At 36.5% G+C, this 26252-nt stretch overlaps 1 pseudogene across 1 annotated transcript in view; it reads right to left on the bottom strand.

Moving 5' to 3' along the window:
• Positions 1-5155: 5155 nt before the first annotated feature.
• LOC143248536 (PDZ domain-containing protein GIPC3-like) overlaps positions 5156-26252 on the bottom strand; it is a 32681-nt pseudogene continuing 11584 nt past the window's right edge. Inside the window, exons 2-6 of the transcript XR_013027040.1 lie at positions 11999-12231; positions 9832-9970; positions 9137-9246; positions 6775-6856; positions 5156-5771 (exon numbers count right to left, since the gene is read on the bottom strand). The product of XR_013027040.1 is annotated as a PDZ domain-containing protein GIPC3-like (transcript). The remainder of the gene's footprint in view (positions 5772-6774; positions 6857-9136; positions 9247-9831; positions 9971-11998; positions 12232-26252) is intronic.

Genomic DNA, 26252 nt, shown 5'->3' with positions numbered 1-26252 from the left:
AAAATCTGGACTATTTTTCACAACAATGGAGTACAGAGTTAGGCTAGTAGAACACTTCTAATCCAGTTGGATTACAATTTAGTGGTGTTAAATCATTTCGAATTCAAATTAAGAAAAGATTGTATCTGTATTTATAACAAACCTTCCATATAAGGCTTTCTGTTACCGTTCCTATTTTTGAATTATTGAGCAGAGGGAAAGTTGCCAGTGAAAAGCACCCTCTATGTAATAAAATTGTTACTTTTTCTTGTTCCTGGGCACAAAGTGTTATTTCCCAATTGCTTATGCCTAAAGTAAATGGAGAAAACCTATTTTTCTCTTCAAACTTTGATTTTGTGACCTGAGAACGTATAACGAAAACATGATGAGAGACTATATTTGGGGGCTGATACTGAAAGTGATTTACATTACAGTCGCAAATCTCGAAAAACTACTCACTTCTAAACATTGTTGTATAACTTTAGTATAAATACATGTAAATCTTGATTCATATGTTGTTTTATTCAGACCTTATGTGAATGTTCAAATTTGCCCGTTTTTACATATAAAATAGGTTAATTTCTAAATTTCATTATCCAGGTCACAAAAGCAAAGTTTGAAGGGAATAATGTCCATTTTCGGTACTTTTACAACATAAGTAATTAAGAAATAACACATACTATTCAAAATTTGTGTTACATAGTTATTCATGTTAAGGGCTTAGATTTCACTCTTTATAAGTACTGAGAATATTTTGTAGCATCACACTGATTCGACCTCAGGACACCCTGTTGATGGGAAAGACTGTTTGGAATTTAGCACAAAGCTACACAATGGGCTCTGGCCACCACGGGTATCGAAACCTGGTTTCTAGCGGTGTGAGTCTATAGACACTGATAGGAAAGACCGAGTACGAATGTTTAGTACAAAAATAAAGTTTATCTGGTTGTAGATAGTAATAGTTCGTGCGTGTGTCTTATAGCAAAGCCACATCGGGCTATCTGCTGAGTCCGCTTAGGGGAGATAAGTCATCTGGTTATAAATATTTAATTATTTAGGGGAAATAAGTCATCTGGTTATAAATATTTAATTATTTAGAAGAGATAAGTCATCTGGTTATAAATATTTAATTATTTAGGGGAGATAAGTCATCTGGTTATAAATATTTAATTATTTAGGGGAGAGAAGTCATCTGGTTATAAATATTTAATTATTTAGGGAGATAAGTCATCTGGTTATAAATATTTAATTATTTAGGGAGATAAGTCATCTGGTTATAAATATTTAATTATTTAGGGAGATAAGTCATCTGGTTATAAATATTTAATTATTTAGGGGAGATAAGTCATCTGGTTATAAATATTTAATTATTTAGGGGAGATAAGTCATCTGGTTATAAATATTTAATTATTTAGGGGAGAGAAGTCATCTGGTTATAAATATTTAATTATTTAGGGGAGATAAGTCATCTGGTTATAAATATTTAATTATTTAGGGGAGATAAGTCATCTGGTTATAAATATTTAATTATTTAGGGGAGATAAGTCATCTGGTTATAAATATTTAATTATTTAGGGGAGATAAGTTATCTGGTTATAAATATTTAATTATTTATCATGAAATAATTGTTTTGTTTAGTTCTCTGACTGAGTCATTAAAAACTAAACATGCATTTAAACTGGGAGACTGGAGAGTCATTAAAAATTAAACATGCATTTAAACTGGGAGACTGGATACTGAGTCATTAAAAACTAAACATGCATTTAAACTGGGAGACTGGAGAGTCATTAAAAACTAAACATGCATTTAAACTGGGAGACTGGAGAGTCATTAAAAACTAAACATGCATTTAAACTGGGAGACTGGAGAGTTTACTGATGGGAGAGTTTACTGACGGCAGAGTTTACTGATGAGAGAGTTTACTGACGGGAGAGTTTACTGATGGGAGAGTTTACTGACGGGGGAGTTTACTGACGGGGGAGTTTACTGATGGGGGAGTTTACTGATGGGAGAGTATACTAACTCGAGAGTTTACTGATGGAAGAATTTACTGACTGGAGAGTTTACTGACGGCAGAGTTTACTGATGAGAGAGTATACTGATGGGAGAGTTTACTGATGGGAGAATTTACTGATAGAAGAGTTTACTGATGAGAGAGTATACTGATGGGAGAGTATACTGATGGGAGAGTTTACTGATGGGAGAGTATACTGATAGAAGAGTTTACTGACGGGGGAGTTTACTGATGGGAGAGTATACTGATAGAAGAGGTTCCTGACTGGAAAGTATACTGATGGGAGAGTTTACTGGTGGGAGAATTTACTGACTAGAGAGTTTACTGACTCGAGAGTTTACTGATGGAAGAATTTACTGACTGGAGAGTTTACTGACGGCAGAGTTTACTGATGAGAGAGTATACTGATGGGAGAGTTTACTGACGGGAGAGTTTACTGATGGAAGAGTTTACTGACTGGAAAGTTTACTGACAGCAGAGTTTACTGACCGGAGAGTTTACTGACGGCAGAGTTTACTGATGGAAGAATTTACTGATGGGAGAGTATACTGATGGGAGAGTATACTGATAGAAGAGTTTACTGACGGGGGAGTTTACTGATGGGAGAGTATACTGATGGGAGAGTATACTGATAGAAGAGTTTACTGACGGGGGAGTTTACTGATGGGAGAGTATACTGATGGGAGAGTTTACTGACGGGGGAGTTTACTGATGGGAGAGTATACTGATAGAAGAGGTTCCTGACTGGAAAGTTTACTGACAGCAGAGTTTACTGACCGGAGAGTTTACTGACGGCAGAGTTTACTGATGGAAGAATTTACTGACGGGAGAGTATACTGACGGGAGAGTTTACTGTCTCGAGAGTTTACTGATGGAAGAATTTAGTGACTGGAGAGTTTACTGACGGCAGAGTTTACTGATGGGAGAGTTTACTGATGGGAGAGTATATTGATGGGAGAGTATACTGATAGGAGAGTTTACTGACGGGAGAATTTACTGACGGGAGAGTTTACTGACTGGAGAGTTTACTGACGGCTGAGTTTACTGACTCGAGAGTTTACTGATGGAAGAAATTACTGACTGGAGAGTTTACTGACGGCAGAGTTTACTGATGGGAGAGTTTACTGATGGGAGAGTATATTGATGGGAGAGTTTACTGATGAGAGAGTTTACTGACTGGAAAGTATACAGATGGGAGAGTTTACTGGCAGGAGAATTTACTGACTGGAGAGTTTACTGATGGAAGAATTTACTGACTGGAGAGTTTACTGACTGGAGAGTTTACTGACGGCAGAGTTTACTGACTGGAGAATTTACTGACTGGAAAGTATACTGATGGGAGAGTTTACTGGTGGGAGAATTTACTCACTGGAGAGTTTACTGACTGGAGAGTTTACTGATGGGAGAGTTTACTGACAGGAGAGTTTACTGGTGTGAGAATTTACTGACTGGAGAGTTTACTGACGGCTGAGTTTACTGACTCGAGAGTTTACTGATGGAAGAACTTACTGACTGGAGAGTTTACTGACGGCAGAGTTTACTGATGGGAGAGTTTACTGATGGGAGAGTATATTGATGGGAGAGTTTACTGACGGGAGAGTTTACTGACGACAGAGTTTACTGACTGGAGAGTTTACTGACTGGAAAGTATACTGATGGGAGAATTTACTGACTGGAGAGTTTGCTGACTGGAGAGTTTACTGATGGGAGAGTTTACTGACAGGAGAGTTTACTGGTGGGAGAATTTACTGACTGGAGAGTTTACTGACTCGAGAGTTTACTGATGGGAGAGTTTACTGATGTGAGAGTATATTGATGGGAGAGTATACTGATAGGAGAGTTCACTGACGGGAGAATTTACTGACGGGAGAGTTTACTGATGGGAGAGTTTACTGACTGGAAAGTATACTGATGGAAGAGTTTACTGGTGGGAGAATTTACTGACTGGAGAGTTTACTGACGGCTGAGTTTACTGACTGGAGAGTTTACTGACGGCAGAGTTTACTGATGGGAGAGTTTACTGATGGGAGAGTATATTGATGGGAGAGTTTACTGATGGGAGAGTTTACTGACTGGAAAGTATACAGATGGGAGAGTTTACTGGCAGGAGAATTTACTGACTGGAGAGTTTACTGATGGAAGAATTTACTGACTGGAGAGTTTACTGACGGCATAGTTTACTGATGGGAAAGTTTACTGACGGGAGAGTATATTGATGGGAGAGTTTACTGACAGGAGAGTTTACTGGTCGGAGAATTTACTGACTGGAGAGTTTACTGACGGCAGAGTTTACTTTCGAATACTTTCAAATAATGGACAAAATGTGGAACATTTTGATAACAAAATATTATTAATTTATCATACAAAACTTCCTTCTATACTGTTTAATAAAACAAAAAACACTCACCAAAAACTGAAATATGAGATAATTTTTTTCTTTATTTAGCAACCTGTAAAGAAACCGAAAAAAGAAAGCGACATATAGATATATATATTTTTTTAATTTCGCACAAAGCTACTCAAAGGCTATCTGCGCTAGCCGTCCCTAATTTAGCAGTGTAAGACTAGAGGGAAGGCAGATAGTCATCACCACCCACCGCCAACTCTTGGGCTACTCTTTACCAACGAATAGTGGGATTGACCGTCACATTATAACACTCCCACGGCTGAAAGGGCGAGCATGTTTGGCGCGACGGTGATGTGGACCCGCAACCCTCAGATTACGAGTCGCACGCCTTAACACGCTTGGCCATGCCGGGTCATGCATAAAAAGCATTTTAAACATTAGAGAGAGAGGTTTGCACTCGTTTCATTCTTTCCGTGTAAAAATATTAACTACCTGGCAACCAAAACGTGTGCCTTTCTGTTCAGTAAAACTGCATCCGTGACAGCACAAATGTCGACCAAAAATGAAACCTGTAGAATGAGAGAACCAGATCCGTGTCTGTCGAAGATAAAACTGGTTTCAATCCCAAAATTTCACTGGTACCTTCGCACAATATTAACTTTTTAATGTACTCGTAAGTTACATTGTAAACAATATACTCCAGTAGTTATATCTTATAAACACGTCTTGTGGATCGAATGAATTCTCCCTGTATGTCGAAAGTTTGGGACCATTGGATTAGATAACAACCAGTCAAGCGCCTGAACAAACAAGTGACGAATCAAGAACAACTTTAATGTGTATACATAAAGAACAAACAATGTATACAATGACTGAGAGAGAGAGAGAGAAAGAACAGTGGATTGAATGTAAAACAATTAAACTCAAAAGACGTAACTCAGGATAGAACTGAATGTTATAAGTGAGTTATTTCTTCTTATATCAATTTCCTAGCCTCCTTTTAATTTACAGTAAAGTTCGGTATGTTTAGTCCAATACTTATGGTTGTTTTTTTTTTCGAATTGCATGTTACTAAAACACTTGACTATACAAAGATAAAGGAAAATGAAATGTAAAAAAAACCGAAGTAAAAATTGAAAGCTCCAACTTGTTTTGTAAGTAATTATCTTGGAACAAGCAGTAATCAATATTTGTTTTTGGATTCATTACATTAAATTAGAAAACGTATTTATGTAGAAGGTGAGGAGAGCTAGAAGATATTATCTTCATTATTCCTTTTAAGTCGACCATCTTTAGCATCCTTAATGGCACCCCAGAGATCAAAAACAAAATCTTCACTAAATCCAAAAGCTTCCAGATCAGATTCTTCCACAGCAATGGCGAAGTCTGCAGGATTGTTGAGCTGATGGCCTTGTTCCCAGATGCGGGTGGCTGCCAAAACGAATATATATATATATATGTAGTTTTATTACGTTTCAACACTTGCTGGAACTTAAGGTCAAATATTAACACGGCTGTCTTGGCTTCATCAAAATCCAAAACAAAGAAGCATTCGAGTTCTAGATATGTTTGTTTGTTTTTGAACTTCGCGCAAAGCTACACGAGGGCTATCTGCGATAGCCGTCCCTAATTTTGCAGTGTAAGAGTAGAAGGAAGGCAGTTGGTCATCACCACCCAACGCCAACTCTTGGACTACTCTTTTACCAACGAATAGTTGGATTGACCGTCACATTATAACGCTCCCACGGCTGAAAGGGCAAGCATATTTTGGTGCATGGGGGTTTCGAACCCGTGCCTCTCATATTACTAGTCGAACGCCTTAACTTACCTGGCCATGCCGATCCGAGTTCTAGATACTTTTTACTTCGGTACTACAGTTTATTCAGCAAAAATCGGTAATTCGTCTGTCGTTTGTTAACACCAATCACAAAACAAACTTGAACTTTGCCAAATAATGGAAACTGTTAACTTTATTTTTTAAAAGTATTTTCAGATAAAAATTTTGCAGATGGTGATGCAAAGAAAGAGCTGACAAGGCAGGATTCTATATACTTATTACAAAATTGCACGTTTTAAATCTGTTTAGTGAGTGACTTAATGAATGACCTTAAAAATAATGTTCGAGTATGACCTTGAGATATAATGTCTGTTGAATGAACAAAAACACAGCAGTTAAAACACAAACAGAATCTAGATGAAATATCAAGAACAAGAAATAAACAGTTTTCTCGACAAATAATATATTACAAAAAAAGTATTTACTAAAACTTTTACTACTAGAGGACACTATCCAAATATCTAGACCATTAAGTGGCAAACTGGGAAAAATTATGTTTTTATAACCAATAAGCATTTAATAAAAAAATTACGATTCGAAGGCCATAACTGTCCAAATATCTAGACCATAAAGTAAGAAAAAATGGAAACATCTTACCTAACTCTGAGTCGTTTATTCCCATATATGTTTCAAGAAGAATATTAATTTTATCCACAGCTGCATTAACAACATCATCAGGCTAAAAACACAATAAAACGAAAAGACCCTTAGAAAGTGACATCACCAGGCTGAAGACACAATAAAACAAAAAGATCCTTGGGAAGTGATATCATCAGACTAAAGACACAATAAAACAAAAAGATCCTTGGGAAGTGATATCATCAGGCTAAAGAAGGAACTAAACAAAGCGAAATATCCTTAATAAGTAATTCATTGTTTGTTAATTAGTTAAATTAGTTATGTTCTCTGCTGGTTTTAAAATTGGTACTTTCAGGTAAAAGGTATCAAAATTAAAATGTTGAATTGCTATGGGCATCACCGAATCACATTTACAAAAGAGTCAATTAGTTATTGTCTTTGTGTATGTCACTCGATACAGTCAAAATTTGTTATCGTTTTTGACGTCACTGACTCGAACTTGGGACTTACTGTCATTCTGTGTGCCATTTTGTAGAGCTTAAAACCATGCTTTTTGTGGATATGATCTGGTAACGTCAAAGTTGTTATTGCGAATGTCTTTGAAAGGAGTGCAAGGCTCTTTTTCTTCTGAATGGAGAGTCTGGGAATTCAAAAAAATGTTTTTATGAATTTTATTTGATGAAGTCAATAGCTGTGGATCTCATTTGATAGAGTCTAAAGCTATTGTCATTGTTAATGTCACTTGATGGAGTGTAAAGCTGTTGTTGTGGATGTCACTTGATAGAGTCAAAAGCTGTTGTTACTGTATGTGTCACTTGATGGAGTCTAAAGATATTGTTACTGTATGTGTTACTTGATGGAGTCTAAAGATATATTTACTGTATGTCATTTGATGGAGCCTAAAGATATTGTTACTGTATGTGTTACTTGATGGAGTCTAAAGATAGTGTTGCTGTATGTGTTACTTGATGGAGTCTAAAGATATTGTTACTGTGGATGTCACTGGATGGAGTATAAAGCTGTTGTAACTCTATATATCCCATGGAGTAGTCTAAAGCTATTGTTACTGTGGGTGTCACTTGGAGGAGTATAAAGCTATTGTTACTGTATGTGTCACTTGATGGAGTCTAAAGATATATTTGCTGTATGTGTCACTTGATGGAGTCTAAAGATATTGTTACTGTATGTGTTACTTGATGGAGTCTAAAGATAGTGTTGCTGTATGTGTTACTTGATGGAGTCTAAAGATATTGTTACTGTGGATGTCACTGGATGGAGTATAAAGCTGTTGTAACCTATATATCCCATTGTAGTCTAAAGCTATTGTTACTGTGGGTGTCACTTGGAGGAGTATAAAGCTATTGTTACTGTATGTGTCACTTGATGGAGTCCATAGATATATTTACTGTGGGTGTCACTTGGAGGAGTATAAAGCTATTGTTACTGTATGTGTTACTTGATGGAGTCTAAAGATATTGTTACTGTATGTGTTACTTGATGAAGTCTAAAGATATTTGCACTGTGGATATCACTTGATGGACTCTAAAGATATTTATACTGGTGTGTGCCACTTAAAGGAGTCTAAAGATATTGTTACTGTATGTGTCACTTATGAAGTCTAAGGATATTTGCACTGTGGATATCACTTGATGGAGTCTAAAGATATTTGTACTACTGTGTGCCACTTGGAAGAGCCTAAAACTATTGTTACTGTATGTGTCACTTGATGGAGTCTAAAGATCTTTCTTCTATGGATGCTTCTCAATGGAGTCTAAAGTTGTTGTTGGACATAATCTTAATTTGTTCCTGGTATGGATGACACTTGATGGAGTCTAAACGTGTTATTGTTGTGGATGACACTTGTAGGAGTCTGAATATTTTTGTAGTTGTAGATGTCATTTGATGCTGCTGTTGTTTCAGTGCAAACAGAATTACAACGAAATAAAAAGTATAAATCACTTATAGTAATTACACTGGAGGGTCAGAGAACCTACAGCTCAACAACTGCCTCTAAGTAGTCTTTAACAAACTAAAGTAATCAAACTAGTTCACCAGTCATAGTTTAGCAGTAAAATTAATTGACAATCGTAAAACATTCGGCGAATCACGTTTTATCAAAGTTACTAGTATTAGTTACTCAGCACTACCCACCTCACGTACCAATAAATTATGATTGTTGTTGTAATAGGTTAATTTACTGTTGCCTTAATACACGCACAAATGAGCTGTATTTTAACATTATATGTTGAATCAACTTATACGATTAAAGCTAATCTCACTAAGAAGAAATTCAAGTATTTATACATTTAAATACATTTTCTCTGCACGTTTGTTTTATTATTACATCACTGTCAAGTTAACCTGTATAAGGTACTCTTACCGCCTCTTCCACAGTCGCAGGTCCTTTAGAACGCAACCTCAATGTTTCCTTACCGGATCCGTAAGATTTTTTACCACTTCCTCCTGGACCTGTCCTAGGTCCTATATGAGCTGTTTAAAACAACGACATTAACTCAATAATAATTAAACAAGAAAATTAATTAAGGGATTTTGTAGGATTACTGACAAGCAAATAGTAACGTAAAGTACTACTGTCAAAAGACACACTCTAAACAAGTGTTTTTAATGAATATTTGTACAATGTATTTAAAGCAAAGCTACTAAGATTATTTGCCGCTGTACTTAAATTTGAACCGCTGACCAGAAGGAAGGTCAACCAATCAACAACCATCTAATATGTCCACCCTAAGGGATTGACTTTCACTATTATAATGCACTTACAGTTTAAAGTGCTGTGAATATTTTATGGTATAGCAGTGGTTAATTATGAATACACTTTTACTTGGACCTAGTTGTAACCTTACAATATTAAACCTTAACATTGAACTGCTTAATCAAGGGACTAATTGACCATCAGTAAGTAACACCCGCCATCAACACGGATACTCTTTAATGAGTAGCAAAATTTACTGCAATTTTTGAATATTTATTGGCATGTTGCAGATTCGAGCCTTGGACACCACCATTCTCACCTCTGGTCAAGAAATCTGAGATGTATAATAACAAAAAACTTACAAAAACCAGCTCTTAGCGGTTCAACAAGGCGAAGTGTAAAGACGGAACCTTTAGGAATATTCTTCAATACTCGGGCGACCTCAAAGTGGCGACATCCCACCATGTTTTGACCATCAATCTTCTCCACGTGATCTCCCACCTACCGGAGATTCGAAAAAAAATATTATTTTAAAGTAACGACTAATATGCATTAGGAAACTTTAAATACATAGCATAAGCACTTGAATTTGAAAAAAACACACAAAAAACAATTTTGACATCGTAAAACAAAGAATGAATTTTCATTATTACTTAAAGAAACAGCATAATAAGACTAACAACAAAATGCCACCAGGTGAACTTACTGTTAAATTTTTCCTATTATGTACCATTAAGTTGTCTTCTATACTTCGAGCTATTGTGTCTTTAATATTAGTTTTCACACACACTTCAGCTATCTCTGGTTAGGTAATCATAACCATTATTTTTCACCTTTAGAATCCAATAATGCTTTTCTTAGGAATAGTTTTCCAGTTACATGTTTAATGCTAGTTTTGGTGCAAGTTACAAAGTTTTAACGAAAGGGGACCCTGCATGGCGAGGTGTTTAAGGTACTCAACTCGTAATCCGAGGGCCGCGGGATCGAATCCTCGTCGCACCAAACATGCTCGCCTTTTCAGTCGTGGGGGCGTTATAATGTGACGGTCAGTTCCACAATTCGTTGATAAAAGAGTAGCCCAAGAGTTGATGGTGGGTAGTGATGACTAGTTGCCTTCCCTCTAGTCTTACACTGCTAAATTAAGGACGGCTAGCGCTTATAACCCTCGTGTAGCTTTGCGCGAAATTCAAACCAAACCAAACCGAAAGGGGTGCTATTTTCCACTACATTCTGCACTTACAGATATTGTAACTGTATCTTTAACTGGAATGAAACTCACTGTCCATTATTCACTGTTTTTATACAAACATATATACTTGTTCTTGTTACTTTTTATATTTGAAAACTAAACAATTAGTTTAGCAACTCAGTCTCAGCTATATCTTTTATATTCACTGCTTCTAATTCATATCTTTATTAAAGTGGTTTTAATTTAGTCAACTATTGCAGATAGCTTTCCATTCAAAAGTCATCCCTAACTTTCAGGTGATGTATTAGGAGAATGCAATTATTAGACAGCGCCACAGAACAACGCTCTAATCAAATAGTGGGATATAACTATCTGTATTATAACGCATTCAAAGCCCTGAAGTACAGAGCTCAGTTTTGCAGTAACCGGGCGCGAATCGCGGATTTCCGTATTCACACTCGGACACGTTAAACCGTCAGACATCGCCCTCTGCTGAGAATTATGTCAGTAAACATAAAGGTGTGAGTTACAAAGTGAAAAAAATAATTATTAAAATGAAAAAAAAAACGACGCAAGGCTGAGAAAACTATAAGAAAATTTACCCAGACGAACGCAAAGTTGGGGAACAGTATTAATAAATTTACAGGGACGAGCGCAAGGTTGGGAAAAACGTTAGTAAATTTACAGGGACGGACGTAAGGTTGATAAAAACGTTAGTAAATTTACAGGGACGGGCGCAAGGTTGGGAAAAACGTTAGTAAATTGACAGGGACGAGCGCAAGGTTGGGAAAAACGTTAGTAAATTTACAGGGACGGACGTAAGGTTGAGAAAAACGTTAGTAAATTTACAGGGACGGGCGCAAGGTTGGGAAAACGTTAGTAAATTGACAGGGACGGGCGCAAGGTTGGGAAAAACGTTAGTAAATTGACAGGGACGGGCGCATGGTTGGGAAAAACGTTAATAAATTTACAGGGACGAACGTAAGGTTGATAAAAACGTTAGTAAATTTACAGGGACGCGCGCAAGGTTGGGAAAAACGTTAGTAAATTGACAGGGACGGTCGCTAGGTTGGGAAAAATGTCAGTACATTTACAGGGACGGGCGCAAGATTGAGAAAAACGTTAGTAAATTGACAGGGACGGGCGCAAGGTTGGGAAAAACGTTAGTAAATTTACAGGGACGGGCGCAAGATTGATAAAAACGTTAGTAAATTGACAGGGACGGGCGCAAGATTGAGACAAACGTTAGTAAATTTACAGGGACGGGCGCAAGGTTGGGAAATATCAGTGCATTCCAAAGAACAGACACGAAGATAAAAAAGTAGTGTTTACAGTTATACCTGAATAAAGTTGGATAACCGGTCTATCAAACTTCCTTCTTTGATTCTTTTAATGAAAGCATATCCTGCACCGTTGTCAGTTATGGTTAAACCGAGAGCGTCATCCGTCTTTTGAATCTCAACTTCTTTCGTCTGGCCTTTCCTGTGCACAAAGATAAAATCGTCTAAGCCAATCTGACCCCCAAGAGCTGGTTCATGTTGACTTTGTGGGTATTCAGAGTACAGTAAAGGATCTGAAAGACAGAAATACCAAACATCAAGGTCAGACCCTTTTCTTCCAACATTGCGTTAAGACAACGAATCAAATATGTGGACGCTGTTCTCTACAAAAATACATTTTCTTGTGGGCTGTAGAAGCTATTTCAGTCTAAATGTTAAATTATTAATTTGATGAAATAACGAGGTAATGGACTTTGTAGTCATAGAGAACATTCTAGTCTAAATGTTAAATTATTAATTCAATGAGATAACGAGGTAATGGATTTTGTAGTTAGAAGAAGTGCTGTGCTCACATATTCACATTTCTTCCGTTAGGAGTCCACAAAGTGTGAGTTTCGTGTTTTGTTTTAATAATTAATACTGGGTAGTGTGTGCTATATCTGGATACACAATGCTCTTGTGTTAAAGGCAGCTTGAAGTAACTAAATTTGTAACTGTGTATTGAAAGCTTGGTTGTCATTGGTATCTATGGTAAAATATTCAAATCTTCTAATAAAGAATTAGAACATGAAACTGCAGAACAATCAAATGTAGAAATTTAACATGTTAACGGAATATTGAGGAAAAGAGAGAGTTCGTTTCTGTCGAGTCTTTATTTAACAAGTTTAGTGGTTAACATGAGGTCAGTGACTTGTATGGGTATTAAAAATTTTATTGATAAGCAGAAAACAACCTTTTGACCTTCCTGGTCACCTTCATGTTCTATGTTTATCATTAAAAGTTTGAATACCCATATCGGCTGTTCTGAGATAATTTTTATTTTAAAGGGTTTCTCGTCATCAAGAAAAGGTCAGCGAGATACATTAGATAAATAAGAGAACTCGAAGCTAAGCCTATATGATTTGTGACAATTCTACTGAAAATGGTTTCTTAACTAAAACACAAATCTTGTATATAACAGATGGAGGAAGACACTCAGGTGAGTTACTGCTGCACATTTGTGCAACTCATGTTCTATGTGTTATTATTTCTGTACGGTTGTGTAACTAACATTTTATGTATTATTATTTCTGTACGGTTGTGTAACTCACATTTTATGTATTATTATTTCTGTGCGGTTCTGTAATTAACATTTTATGTATTATTATTTCTGTACGGTTCTGTAACTAATATTTTATGTATTATTATTTTTGTGCGGTTCTGTAACTAATATTTTATGTATTATTATTTTTGTGCGGTTCTGTAACTAATATTTTATGTATTATTATTTTTGTGCGGTTCTGTAACTAATATTTTATGTATTATTATTTTTGTGCGGTTCTGTAATTAACATTTTATGTATTATTATTTCTGTACGGTTCTGTAACTAATATTTTATGTATTATTATTTTTGTGCGGTTCTGTAACTAATATTTTATGTATTATTATTTTTGTGCGGTTCTGTAACTAATATTTTATGTATTATTATTTTTGTGCGGTTCTGTAACTAATATTTTATGTATTATTATTTTTGTGCGGTTCTGTAACTAATATTTTATGTATTATTATTTTTGTGCGGTTCTGTAACTAATATTTTATGTATTATTATTTTTGTGCGGTTCTGTAACTAATATTTTATGTATTATTATTTTTGTCCACTTCTTTAACTAACATTTTATGTATTATTATTTTTGTACGGTTCTGTAATTAATATTTTATGTATTATTATTTTTGTGCGGCTCTGTAACTAATATTTTATGTATTATTATTTTTGTGCGGTTCTGTAACTAATATTTTATGTATTATTATTTTTGTGCGGTTCTGTAACTAATATTTTATGTATTATTATTTTTGTGCGGTTCTGTAACTAATATTTTATGTATTATTATTTTTGTGCGGTTCTGTAACTAATATTTTATGTATTATTATTTTTGTGCGGTTCTTTAACTAACATTTTATGTATTATTATTTTTGTACGGTTCTGTAGCTAATGTTTTATGTATTATTATTTTTGTACGGTTCTGTAACTAATATTTTATGTGTTATTATTTTTGTACGGTTGTGTAACTAACATTTTATGTATTATTATTTTTGTACGGTTCTGTAACTAATATTTTATGTATTATTATTTTTGTACGGTTCTGTAACTAATATTTTATGTGTTATTACTTCTGTACGATTCTGTAACTAATATTTTATGTATTATTAACTACAGAAACCATCATGATTAACATACGCATGTCTGTTCTAAAACATTCACATGAAAAACAGATATATATAATATCTGCAAATTTTACTCAGAATTGAACACTTAAAAAAAATTCGCAGCGCCCTCACAAAAATTAAAACAAAACAAAAAACTATATTAAACAATGAATAATAAATATAATTCATTTTAATAAAAGCAATATATCAATGTATACTTTTTTTATAAGAATTAGTCACCGTGCATATGGGGTCTTTCTCAGTAGTTGTATCACAAAACTCATTTTAGAAACAATACCAGTGCTGGACATTCGTGGTCTTAAATTATTATCTAATTTGCATATTCGAAATGTTTCCTTCTAGCAGATGTATCAAAGATAACCCACATAAAGGATAGACAAAGCTACATTAAGCGTGAGAATACATGACAATATTCAAAAAGTTCATGGTATGATAAAACGGACATCACAGAATTTCAGCAGAAATGCTACAAATGTAGTTATTTGTCTCAACTTTTTATTGTGAATATAACATTTATTTATCATTTTAAAACTAACGAAAACTACATTAGTTTAAGTTTTGCCTGAGATCTCGAGAAGAAGAAGAAAAAAGGCTTAAAAATTGCTCTGGCCTGCTAGGCTAACGTCATTTAAGTAAGACCATACGGTAGAGTTCAAGGTCAAAGCTACATTTTAGGCTATCTGAGTTGTGTCCATCGCAATTATGAAACTCAAATATTTACGTTGTAAACCATAAAATTTATCGTTGACGGCTCGGTATGGTCTGGTGGTTAAAGTGCTCGATTGGTAATCTGAGGGTTGCGGGTTCGACTCACACTCGCACCAAACATGCTCGCTCCTTTCAGCCAGGGAGGGGGGTGGTATTAAGTTATGGTCAATAACGTTATTCATTTGTGAAAGACTAGCTCCAGGGTTGGTGATGGGTGTTGATGATTTGCTGCCTTCCCTCTAGTTTTACACTGCTAAATTAGGGACAGCTAGCGCAGATAGCTCTCGTGTAGCTTTGCATGAAATTTCAAAACAAATAAAAACTTACCATTGAATCACCACTAGGACTGGAGACTGAAATCTAATGAAGTATATAATATCTTACGACAATAAATATGTCTAAATGTTTGCTAAAGACGAACACAGTTTACATAATGTAAAATTGTGTTGGATATTTCATGCAATTAAGAACGTGTTTACATTAGTTAGTCAGCAGAATGTGATCCCTGGCTGATCCTTAAATGTCAATCCGCCCCTGAAAACAAATTATATGATCAAAGATCAAAGTTTCCATCAGCTTGTTTGATTGCTTTTGAATTTCACGCAAAGCTACACGAGGGATCTCTGCTCTAGTCGTCTCTAATTACCAGTGTAAGACTAGAGGGAAGGCAGCTAGTCATCACCACCCACCACCAACTCTTGGGCTATTTATTCTTTTACCAACAAATAGTGGGATTGACAGTCAGATTATAACGACTCCACGGTATGACGGGGATTCGAATATGCAACTCTCACATTACGAGTCGAGCGCCTTAACCACCTGGCCATGTCTGGCTCTTTTATCAGCTACGACAATTATTACAAGTATGATAGTAACATCCACAAAATTAATATCGCGGAAGAGATAAAATGTGATAGTCTTGTTAAGTACACTTTAGTAAATAACTGTAACTAGGTACTGTTATGTTTGTTTGTTTTGTTTTTTGAATTTCGCACAAAGCTACACGAGGGCTATCTGTGCTAGCCGTCCCTAATTTAGCAATGTAAGACTAGAGGGAAGGCAGCTAGTCATCACCACCCACCGCCAACTCTTGGGCTACTCTTTTACCAACGAATAGTGGGATTGAGCGTCACATTATAACGCCCCCACGGCTGAAAGGGCGAGCATGTTTGGCGCAGGTACTGTTATGAGGAACTGGTGTATTACATAACTTACAAAATTGATATCGTACATTGTTAAATATGCCCTAAGAATAACTCTGTATTCAGTTATCGTTATGTCAAACTGGTGTATTTCCCGTTATCAATATTTAACCTATAACTGCTTATCAAGGGGAATTTCGTCAGTATACTGAAAGAACCACACAAAATACTGACATAATCATGCAATTAAACAAATTGTCAGATCGCAATGCACTTAACAAAGGACATTACCGAAACTCTCTTAGGCCAACTTTAAGTGGCTACCTTGATAAATGTTTATTATGTTGCCAATTTGAATGACAAAAATAAACGTAATTTAATAAAACTGAACGTTAAAATTATTCTTGTATCAAATAATACTAGTTCACTATTTTTACAACAGTAATATTATTTTGTATATAAATTTATAATATGATATATAATAATGTTATTTTCATACTATTCCTCTGTTTCAAGAATACATTAGACAGTGTAGACGTGTGTTTTTTATACATTAAATCCACAGCGGGTTATCTGCCGTGTTCACCGAGGGGAATCGAAACCCTGATTTTAGCGTTGTAAATCCGAAGACTTACCGCTCTCCTACCAGGAAAATATCGTAGAGTTTTGGGCACCTCCGTTTCGGTTTTCGACATGAGAAAGACCTTAGTATAGCAACCGACCGAAACGTTGAGGTACTCTAGATGTAGGAAGGGGCAGTCCGATAAAGCCAAATAAAAATATTTATTTGGTTTTGAACTTCGCGCAAAGCTACACGAGAGCTATCTGCGCTAGCCGTCCCTAATTTGGCAGTGTAAGTCTAAAGGGAAGGCAGCTATCATCACCACCCACCACCAACTCTTGGGCTACTATTTTACCAACGAATAGTGGGATTGACTACCCCATCATAATGCTCCCATGGCTGAAAGGACGAGCATGTTTGGTGCGACGGGGATTCAAACTCGCGACCCTCAGATTACAAGTTGAGCGCCTCAACCTCCTGGACAAGCCGGGCCTTGTTAAAAGATAAACAAAGGTTAATTGGTATTCGTGCAAGGATCGGACCCTGGAATTTTGTCACGGAAGAAAATTAGGTTGTTAATCGGTTATTAGTCTGTTCCAAATATGTTTATGTCAGTTTGGTCTGGAAACGAAAAGTATTAATAACGATATTTTGTTCAATAAGTTACAATGGAAATCCAGTTAAAACATGGCTTCAAATACAAAATTCATCTTTTCATTCGAGAGCGATAACTTTTTAGAATATATACTCTTCAAAAAAAGAAACGCAAAAGGGATATTTTTGTTATTTTAAAGAGAAATATATGTAATAACGTTACAAGCTCAGAGTATGTGATGTTACACGTGTTAAGGCACTGATTGTCAGACCAAAATGACAATAAAAGTTGTGCACTTTGAAAACGGAGGAAAACATCGGATTTTTCGCCAAAACGCATTCGCGTCCAATAAATTTGTTTGAGAGATCTGCATGTTCTGCAAGTGAAACATGTGCAAAATCCCTATAAAAGTGACGGATTCTCGGTTTCCATAGCTTAGTGTTAAGCCACCGACACGCAATACAGTTACGCCAAGACTGACTGAAGCACAACGCAACAACGCCATTGGCCGTTTGGAAACAGGCGAATCTCGATTAGATGTTGCCAGAGCTGTGAATGTCCACCCAAGCACCATCACAAGGCTATGGAATCGTCACCAACAACATGGATCAACTCGTTACCGTCCACGATCTGGCAGACCTCGTGTGACCACGCCCGCACAAGATCGCTACATCTGGTTACGTCACCTTCGGGATAGGACCACCACTGCGACGTCTAGTGCCTTAACCATACCAGGGCTGCGTAGGATTTCCGATCAGACCGTACGCAACCGTCGACGAGATTCTTAGGCCCCATGTTCAACCCATCATGGTGAACGTCAACGACGTTTTTCCACATGACAACGCCCGTCCTCACACAGCCCGACTAACCACTGTCTTCTTGAGACACCACAACATCAACGTTCTTTCCTGGCCCTCCAGATCACCAGATTTAAACCCCATCGAACATCTTTTGGACGAGTTGGACCGACGTCTGCGACGGCGACAACCTCAACCACAGACTCTACCTCAGCTTGCAGCAGCTTTGCAGGCTGAGTGGACATCCATTCCACAGGATGTGATTCGTCATCTCATCGCTTCCATGGGCAGGAGATGCCAAGCAGTTATTGATGCTCACGGGTGGCATACTCGTTATTGACGTTGAGTGACGTTAAACTTCAACTAGTGAGCGTGGACTTCACCTTTGCAGACTTTGGATGTTCAGCAGTGAATGTGCAGTTTCACACATGTCATACAGAACTACCCGAAATAAACTTGTTAACAATATGTTTCAAATTTTGCCTTTTGAGTTTCTTTTCTTGAAGAGTATATTATCTGATTAGTGATCATTTTTAGACTTCTAGAAACCTAGGCTTAGCTGAAATATGAGAAGCCAAGAACAAAAAAGGAATATCTCCAGTTTCTTATATTTTTGGACTTATTAAGAAGCACATACGATATATATCTGATATTTAAACTCACAACATTAAGCATATTGTTGTTTTTTTATTCCTTCATCCTGGGCCTGGCATGGCCAGGTGGTTAAGGCACTCGACTCGTAATGCGAGGGTCGCGGGTTCGAATCCCCGTCACACTCAACATGCTCGCTCTGTTAGCCGTGGGAGCGCTATAATGTCACGGTCAATCCCACTATTCGTTGGTAAAAAAAGTAATCCAAGAGTTGGCGGTGGGTGGTGACGACTAGTTGCCTTCCATCTAGACTTATATTGCTAAATTAGGGAGGGCTAGCGCAGATAGTCCTCGTGTAGCTTTGCGCGAAATTATGAAACAAACGAAATAAAACCATCCTGTTGACTCGGCGGTAAGGTTGAGAGCTTATAACGTTAAAATTCCGAGTTCGATACCCGTGATGGCTAATTATACAGTTTTTGTGCTTAAAGACAAACGTACAAACTTTTATTTCCTTAGAAACATCTTCAGTCTATCTGTGTTTTATTTCCTCTGCCTCTACACATTGAGCGAACTATTTTACATGCGGACTTCTCCATCTTTGTAACAATAACGTTTCGATGGTTTTTTACTTTGTTTATTTAAAGTTAAGCACAAAACTACACCATTAACTATCTGTACTCTGTTCACCACAGGTATTGAAACTCAGTTTCTAACGTCGCTGTGCCACTGTGGAGAATATTATTATTGAATCATAATCGATGTGAAAAGGACCCGCTAAAGTTAACGTGAGGAAAAAGGACATACCCCAATTTACACCGGATTACGTTCAAAACGACCCCTTCCATTCTACAGCGTAATAGGAATCCTAGTGCTTTTAAACCAATAAAACTAACTGACTTTCAGATAGACATATGTGCTCACATTATGATTAAATTCCTTTGTGTTTGAGTAAACGAAGTGTATTTTATAATATAATGATACTTCACAAAAAATATGTTAAATTACATTATTTGATATTATGTTGCTTTACGCGATTAATCACAAAAGCCAAACAATTAGTCATACCCAAAACTTTCAATGAAACACGATACGTCTTGCAGAAAATGTCAAAGGTCATCCAGATAAGAAATCAGTAGGCTATTGGGCAAACAAGATATCATCAAGCTTTCCAAGGAATGTAATTCTTTCTGAATCTGCTTTCCTTTCGAACAAATACGATTAAATTTATCTTCTGACAAGGGTAACAGATAATATTTTTCTTATTCTGCAAACTTTCTATACGTCTGCATGTAGTTTTGTTGTTGTTTTTAATCTGCGAACGTAAATTGATTGTCTCTACACGAGCGTAAAATATACTTATATGGATCAACAGATCAGAACTTAAGAAAAACATTTGGGTTTCTTGAAGTCCAAATATGTCCCCCAAAAACACATATTTCAACACGATCTCACCGCTAGTTATCATAACCGTTGTCAGCAAAAGCTATATAGCACTGATATCAAATCCAAAAAGACATAACTGTAGCAACGTTTTGCACGTGGAATACAGGTATTCAGATTTTTTATAGAGAGAAGAGAGATCGGAAGGGTATGGAAGGGTATCGAAGGGTATCTACGTTGTTCGAGTGTCGCTTGATATCGATTAGAAATTTGATTAATTACCTAAACATTTATTCTCCTAATAATCATGTTTGATATGTTTCCACTTATTCTTGCTATGCCTTTAAATGCGCACATTTTAGTGTGTAAAGACGTAAAACTAACATAGCGTAATGGCTAAGAATACCGAACATACGTTTCCCTTTGGACCACAGTGTACACTGTTTCGCAGAATAAGTTTTGTTTTGAATTTCGCACAAAGCTACTCGAGGGCTATCTGCACTAGCCGTCCCTAATTTAGCAGTGTAAGACTAGAGGGAAGGCAGCTAGTCATCACCACCCACCGCCAACTCTTGGGCTACTCTTTTACCAACGAATTGTGGGATTGACCGTCACATTATAACACCCCACGGCTGAAAGGGCGAGCATGTTTGGCGCGATGGGGGATTCGAACCCGCGACCCTCAGATTACGAGTCGCACGCCTTAACACGCTTGGCCATACCGGGCCCTTTGCATTACTTATCCGGTCATTCAAAATTCCTATGAGTTTTTTTTTTTACTTTAGTGAAAGTACGAATGTCCTAGTAGACCACGTCTGTATTGGAACGCTTTATAACAGTTTTAAAATTTATATAAAGCACGAAACGTCACTAATTTATAATTAAAAGTTCAATGGTATGATAATTACTTTCACAAATCTCTTTCAAAACAGAAACAGAGTAACGATATTCATGAGGACAAGAAACCTAATGAAGTAAAAATGTATTCTAAAGATGGCTGCTATGAGTGTTAACACTTTTATTAAAATAAAGTTCAGAATAACGTTTCGACCTTCTTAGGTCATTTTCAGGCTAACAAAGAGAGTTTGAAACTGACTGTTGTTGGACACAAGTCTTAGGGACAAGAGTGTAAACGTGTACGGGATTGTAGGGGCGCTGCGAGTGGATGTTATGTTATTAATTAGTATTGGTATAAAGTTGTTCCTTTTATATTTGTTTAATTTTGGTTTTAGTTGTTGTATAAGTAGAGTTTCTTTGATTTTTCGTTTGGTTATATTTGTTTCCCTACTTAGTATCTGGGTGTTTTCTGCGGTTATGTTGTGTTTATTTGATATGCAGTGTTCGAAAACGCGTGAAGGTTTTTTGTTGTTGTTCTCTGCATCTGGTTTCCATTTTCCTTCATGTTTATTCGATATGTAAATCGTGGCAGTTGTTGCATTGTATTTTGTAAATAATGTAGCTGTTTATGTTTGTCAGTGTAGTTTTTGCAGGGTATGTTTTTGTTTGTGCTTATTGAATGAAATGTGTGTTTACTGGAATGTTGTGTTTTGTTACAAGTTTGTTTGTTTTTTCCAAACGTTGCTCATCTATCACTAGTATGGGAAATATATGGTATGCAACAGTGTAAGGTTTTATAGTTTGTTTTTTTTCATTTGTGGTAGCATTTTGTTCAGTTAAAAACAAAACTGACACAATCTCAGAAAACCTTTATTCCTACGTACGCAAGACCGAATCACACACACCACAACTATACGGCACCTCTACACTTCACAAAACCGATTGTCCACACGACCCATAATGTTGACCTATGAATTATTCAATTACATAGTAAATAAATAGCGTGGGCATTTTATTAATATGCAACACCAACCAGCTTCTTTTTTCAAAGACTCTTTTAACTTTAAATATATTACTGATAAACTAAACCATAAAACCTTAACGATCAGTTTAGATGTAATCTCCCCTTCACAGAAGTCCCAACTACCGAAGCCTGCAAGATAACTTTAGAACTTAAGACCCCAACCCACTAAAAAACATCCCGAGCAATAAATTAGCAACCCTTATAGAATTCACTACCACTAAAACTAACTTTATATTCCAATAACCAAAACTACCTAAAAGTAAATGGTCTAAGTATGGGGAATCCCGTGTCACCAGTTCCAGACAACATTTTTATGATACAGATTGAATCTCAAGCGATCAATTCACTGTACTGGTACAGATATGTTGATAATACAATCGCTGGATTCACGTCTACAGAACACACACTTAGTGTTTTTCAACCATGTTAACTGGATAAAACCCAACATTAAGTTCACCTGTGAACAGGAAAAAACTAACCAATTGGCATTTCTCACACCCAAGATCACAAGAACCGAAATATTCAAAACATAAATCCACAGAAAAATCACCCATACTGAACTGTACATTCCCTGAGACTCAGCACATGAAATAAAACTAAAACTCAACATATTAAGAAACCAAATAAACACAAACACAAAACTATGTTAACCTGATAAAATTAATGATGAAATTTACAAAATAAAACAACACTTTATCAACATCAACAAATTTCATAAAAAAAAACGTGGAAAAAGTTATACACACACACTAAGACAAACAACACAGTCAACAACAAACAAATAATAATAAATTCAAAGAGACAACGATTTAAACATAACTTACTTTGTCGTATATCATACGTTCTTGATATTTGCAAAAAAATTACAAACATTTGGCAAAAACTAATAACAAAATATGACAATCCAGTTAATATCAAATTTATTCAAAAACCAGGTACAAAACTATAATCCATACTATATAAAAAATACACTGACAAATACGACACCAACATAATTTATAAAATACAATGAAACAACTGCTACAACTTGTATATTGGAGAAAGAAGCAGAAAAAATGGAAACTAGATTCAGAAAACACACACAAAAACACCTTTTCACATCTATGGACTTTTCGAATTAAATAAATACAACAAAGCCATAAAAAACATTCAGGTACTAAGTAGGGAAACAAATACAGACAAGCGCAAAATCAAAGAAGTCCTGCTTATACAGCAACTAAAACAAAATTAAACCAATACAAAGGAACACTTTTATACCTATACTAATTAATAACCTAACATTTGACTGCAACGCCCTCTAGAATCTCGTTACCCATTTATACTCTCGTCCCTATAACATGTGTCCAACAACAGTCACTTTCTAACTACACTACCCGGCCAAAAGTATGTGGACACTCGACCATCACACCTATATGTGCTCGTTGAACATCTCATTCCAAAATCATGGGTTTCAACACGGAGTTTGTCCCCCTTTGCTGCTATAACAGCCACCACTCTCCTAGGAAGGCTTTTCACTAGATTTTGGAACATGGCTGCTGGGATTCGCTCCTATTCAGTCACAAGAGCATTAGTGAGGTCAGGCACTGATGTTGGGTGAGATGGCTAGGCTCGCAGTCGGTGTTCCAATTCAATCCAAAGGTGTTCGATAGGGTTGGGGTCAAGGTTCTGTGCAGGCTAATCATGTTCTTCCATACCAACCTCGACAAACCATGTCTTTATGGACCTCGCTTTGTGCACGGGGACATTATTATGCTATAACAAAAAAAAGGCCTTCCCCAAACTTTTCCCACAAAGTTGGAAGCACACAATTCTCTAGAATGTCATTGTGTGCTGTTGCATTAAGATTTTCTTTCACTGGAATTAAAGAGCCTAGCCCAAACCATGACAAACAGCCCCAGACCATTATTCCTCCTCCATAGAATTGTACAGTTGGCACTATGCATTCAGCCTGGTAGCGTTCTCCTGGCATCCGCCAAACCCAGATTAGTCCGCCAGACTGCCAGATAGTGAAGCGTGATTCATCACTCCAGATAATGGCAGTGTGTTTTAAACCACTTCAGCCGACGCTTGGCATTGTGCATGGTGATCTTAGCCTTGTTTGTGACTGCTCGTCTATGGAAACCCATTTCATGAAGCTACCGACGAACCAAAAGTATGTGGACACTCGACCATCACACCTATTGATGTGATGTCAGAAAGCTCCTGTGCTGACATTGCTTTGAGGGTCAGTTTGGAACTCGGTAGTAAGTGTTGCAACTGTGGACAGACGATTTTTTACTCGCTACGCGCTTCAACGCTCGGCAGTCCCGTTCTTTGAGCTTGTGTGGCCTACCGCTTCGTGGCTGAGCTGTTGTTGCTCATAGACGTTTCAACTTCACAATAACAGCACTTACAGTTGACCGGGGCAGCTCTAGCAGAGCAGAAACTTGACGAACTGACTTGTTGGAAAGGTGGCATCCTATGACAGTGCAACGTTGAAAGTCACTGAGCTCTTCAGTACGACCCATTCTACTGTCAAGGTTTGTCTATGAAGATTGCATGGCTGTATGCTTGATTTTGCGCACTTGTTAGCAATGGGTGTGGCTGAAATAGCCGAACCCACTAATTAGAAGGGGTGTCCACATACATTTGGCCATGTAGTATATCTTTGATAGCCTGAAGACAACCTAAGAGGGTCGAAACGTTGTTCTGTATTTTATTTCAATTAATACCCATAACAGATGTCTTGAGAATACAGTTTCAGAGTTTTCTAGAACAAATCAGCCAGTGATATTTTCCATTTTTGTTGATAAGACATGGAAAAAGATGTACAGACGAATGTGAAAAAATATACAATTAAGTTTACTATGCAGTTTAGGGAAACACATCTATTGTAAATGCTAAAATTAAAAAAAACTAGATTTTTTATCGTTTGTTTGTTTTGTTTTTTTAATTTCCCTTAAAGCTACTAGAAGACTATCTGCTCTAGCTATTCCTAAGTTAGTAGTGCAAGACTAGAGGGAGGGCAGCTATTCATCACCACCCACCGCCAACTCTTGAGCTTTTCTTTTACCAACGAATAGTGGTATTGACCTTCACATTATAACACCTCCACGGCTAAAAGGGGATTCGAACCCGCAACCCTCAAATTACTAGTCGAACGCCCTAACCCACCTGGCCATGCCGAACCATTTTTCTTTAGAAGAGATTCAAAAATTCGTAATTTGTTTAAATTCTGTAGCAAAAAAGAAAAACGAAACATGCTTTATCAAGTACCAAAATAAAAATTCATCAATTTCAGAGAAGTTCTAATTAATCTGTTTTTGGTCATATGTTCACGGCGTAAATCTGTGATCCCCATGGAACTTTATACGTCAGTTATCTCTAGCTAGCTTTCCTCAGACAAAAATAAACAGACACTATCCTCCCTTAGGCAAAACTGAACAGACACAAACCGTCCTTAGACAAAAATAAACAAACACTAGCTTGTCTCAGGCAGCAATAAACATATACTAGCCTCCATCACACAAAATTAAACAGACACTAGCCTCTCTCAGGCAACAATAAACAGACATTAGATGATAAATATAATGATCATATTAGCAATAAAAATTATTTAACATTTCGGGAAACAAAATGAATTAACTGCTTCGGAGCTAAAAGGGAAGCTTAAATAACCGAAACGCTTTCAGAATTTATTTTTGTGTGTTATATGTTATATTATATATATATTGTATTATATATATGTATATTAATTTGTTCGATGCGTCAAATATTTATGGAAACGTATTTATTTTTGATAGTTTCATGCTGAAATGTTTGAATCATAAATCAAAATTTTCAGTGTTTAGTTCGAATATTAAAAACGAGAAACTTTAACATACATTACGTATTGGTAATAATCACTTCTCAGCCGTAATGTTTATTTTTTTCAAAATGTTTGGACATATCTACATAAAGGATTATCTGTCGATCTGGCATAGCCTGGAAGCTAGTGTGCTCGACTTTAAGCCATGGGAATGTTACAAAGCAACGGCCAATTCCACTTCTATTTCGTAAAGGAGTTGGCAGTAATTAGTAGCTGCCTTCCTTCTACCACTTCAAAAGTAGAGACGGCTAGCACACAAAGCCTACGAATATCTTTCCACGAAATAAATAGTCGTCGCTATATTTGAGCTGATAGGCCGGAAAGAAGACAGCTAGCCAACATCAGTTACTACCACCTCTTGGGCTACTAGTGCCTCATTGAAAAGTTCGATTTGACTGTCAGTC

This window comes from Tachypleus tridentatus, chromosome 4, assembly GCF_004210375.1.
Source record: "Tachypleus tridentatus isolate NWPU-2018 chromosome 4, ASM421037v1, whole genome shotgun sequence".
Taxonomy (NCBI): Eukaryota; Metazoa; Arthropoda; class Merostomata; order Xiphosura; family Limulidae; genus Tachypleus; species Tachypleus tridentatus.
This window is presented reverse-complemented; position numbering and strand designations above follow the sequence as displayed.